Raw genomic sequence first — 3674 nt, forward strand, 5'->3', positions numbered from 1 at the left:
CTAGGAAAAGGCATATATAATTTTTTTCTATAAATTATTAACTAACCGCTGAGTTTTTAAAACTGTAAATAAAAAAGGGAGTTTGAAGGGGGGGAACATGTCCCACGCAGGTTTGGGAGGTAGAGCACACGAGGCGTAAGTCATTGAAGGGTTTAAGAGGGACCCTCACGCGCCTAGGAAATGTGATACTACTTTCTTTCACTCCTTTTTTTGCATTTCAACCAATTTTCTGCTTTTCACACGCAACAGCTACAAAAGGTATCTATCTCACTCTCCTTTCACCTTTTTCAATTTTCATTCATTCGTATGCTTTACTCTCCACCCAAATTACCCCCCTTCACTTTAATCTCTTGTCATAACCCAAAGGTACGTGATCGTCTGGCAAGTTACCATTGCCACATGAAAACACCCACTCCATTTCTTTTCTCTTTTTTTTCTAATCCTTAATTAATTCAACCACATTAAACAAAACTGTCCCTGTCTCTTCATTATGTCAAACTTATTTCTAGATTTTTCTTTTGTCGCATTATTTGACATCAATTGCGACATCAACGTTATACTACTTACTCCTTTATTGTACGTATAAATGTATTACATTATTTATTACATTAACAAAACAATTTTTAGATTTCTCTTAAGCAATTTATTCAAATATAGCCATTAGTACAATGAACGCGATGAATAAATTTCAGTGATACTAAATGTGTTTGTCATTTTATCTTCGCATTAAAAATGTTTAAACTAAGCTTTGATTCATAATTGTTGTCACTTCACCTTTGTTAGGGATTTCTAAACTGATAATCATCTATATGTATTTCTAAAAAGAACACCTAAAAAAATTAGGAACACACAAATTAAAGTCATCAAGATCCATACTTCTATTGATTCTCTTATTGGCTTAATTATCATCGCAGGTGCTTTATGCCTCACAAGGACCATGACCTAGTAACACTCAAATAACCAAGTTTAGGATATCGTCATTTGCATAAAGTCTTAAGTATCTATATCCTAACAGTTTATGCAACTCTAGCAGTGTTAAAGACTCAACGATCCAAAATCCTGACCTATAACTAAAACATATTTTGTCAGATTTAGGTTTGTCTATGTTTACTTTATATAATTTTATTGTTGGGATGGGATCATGCTTACCGACTTCAAAATCATATTTCATAACTAAAATACATATTTTATACTAAAATTAATTTTAGAGAAAGTTTAATTACTCTGTTGGTCTCTATAGTTTCGTAAAATTTTTAATTAGGTCCTTATACTTTTTTCTTTTTAATTGGGTCCCTACACTATTTTTTTTTAATTAAGTCCCTCTTAGTAGTAATTAGCTTAATTTTATAGGGATCCAACTAAAAAAAAAAGAATTGGTATAAGGACATAAATAAAAGGAAAAAAAGTGTAGGCACCCAATTAAAAAAAAAATTGGTGCAAGGACTCAATTAAAAGAAAAAAAGGTATAGGGACCTAATTGAAAATTTCGCGAAACTATAAAGACCAATAGAATAATTAAACCAATATTAAAATTATATCTAATTATAATTAGATCCAGCTAAATATTATAGATTAATTCGTCGCAGATCTGAATTTTATTTAAAAATTTATTATTAGTCAATCTATTATTACATACATAAAATAGAATTCAAACTCTCGATACTTATTTAAGTATACGAGTGAGCTAACAACTCGAGTAATCCAAATGTATGGAATAGTACCTAAGTAGTAAGTAGGAGTATTTTGAATAGGGGGTTTAAAAAGTTTGAAATAGTTTTGTATGATTAGCGCTGAAAGAGGAAGAGCATTTAATGCATTGAAAATGGTTGTAGCCAAACCTTCACAAGCCACATACAGCCGCCCAATAATATCTAGCATTAAATTCAGTGGACAAATTCAACTTGGTTTTATATGGACCGACCTTCATTGAATCCCAAAAATAAATCACAACACTGTATTTATTAAATTAAATAAGAAAACGACATCAGCACAACAGCTTATCTTGTTCTTCTGGTTTTGTTGGCATTTTAATTAAGAACCCGTATTCAAATTATTAATTAAAATTCTTTTTAAAAAAATATATAACTTCTATATTTTTTTATTATTTATTATATATTTTTTAAAAACAAAAATATGTATTCTTATGATATATGTTAATTGAATTCTTACGCCATTGATTAACTTTTACAGAATAAAAAAAAAATTATTCAGAAGACACTTGTCTGATATTTAATACATTAAAACTATAAAATTTGCTGTGTTGATTAGATTTTTTTATAGTCTTTTTTATTAATATTTTAAAAACATTTATCAACAAAAATTCATATATATATATGCATGAATCGTTATCAAAAAGAATAAAAAAAGAATCAAATGATTCTGTTGATATATTCGAGTAATTAACTGTTTTACAATTAGTAAGCTAGATTTTTTATAATAATCCACATTTTCCGACAAAATATATCAATTTCTATTAAAATCATGACCAGAGGCGAGTCCATAAATATACTCCCGAAAAATAAGTGGGTATAGGAAGTAGGATAAAAAATTAAAAAGGATATTTTATAAAAAACCATAACTTATTTAAGCAAAATATAAATTATGTTTAGATGTATATTATTTTTTTTATGTTATAATTTTCATACTATTACTGCTCAAAAAAGGTAATATTTTATCCTAAAAGATTTTAATTTGAGAGACAAATTAATCTCGTGTGTTTGGAAAGTCTTCAACTTATTATATTCTCAGTAATAAAAAATAAAAGAGGAGGGCACCCTACATACAATTTAAAAGGTGTTTTTTGGTTATTGAAAGGGAATAATGTGTTCTCATTTTTTTATTTTTTAATAAAGAGGGATCAAAATGCAGTTTTAAATTATGGGAGATTGATTTGTATAAAAATATTTTTTATCTAAATATTCAGACTCTATAATTGTGTAAAAAAAATGATAAATTGTGCTTTATTTTAGTTTATAATTTCTATTACTTTAATTATTTGTACAAGTACTGAAAAATTTAAAATCAATGCTGACTATGAAGAATTACCGAATATATCTGTAACTATAATAAAATTTAAAATCACTAGGGCTACCTTTGTTTCCGAAAATAGGACAGCACAAGACACTGAAAACAGGACATGACATAACACTAAAGGATAGAGACACAAAATTTTGTGTTTTTATATTATATTTGGTGATAAACTAGAACAAATTATGAAAATTCAATTTATTCTCTTTTTTTTTCATTCAAAAAATTTGAGATGAAAAATATAATAATAAAAAATATAATTATAAAAAATTAACAAAAATAATAAAAGAAAAAATAAAAAATAAGTTGTGTCTCTTGTTAGTGTCTTCGTGTCCTTCCTGTCAGGATGGACACAAAATACACTAATTCAGTGTCTCTGGTCACATTATCTCTGTCTATATCTCTTCTGTCAAACAAAATTTTATGTCTCTGTGTTCCTGTTTCAGTGTCCTGTCTCTGTAAATAAACGTAGCCTAGGTGTATATAGTTTTATTCCATTTAATAATAACTTTTATATTTAAATTTTAAATGGGGAGTAAGAAATTAGAAAACCCTCAATAAAAATGTACGTAGAAAAAAAAAAAAAGAAGACATTTATGGAAGGAGTCTACATACCAACTTCCATTGTATGTGTACATAATGTATAG

This window comes from Arachis ipaensis, chromosome B01, assembly GCF_000816755.2.
Source record: "Arachis ipaensis cultivar K30076 chromosome B01, Araip1.1, whole genome shotgun sequence".
NCBI lineage: Eukaryota > Viridiplantae > Streptophyta > Magnoliopsida > Fabales > Fabaceae > Arachis > Arachis ipaensis.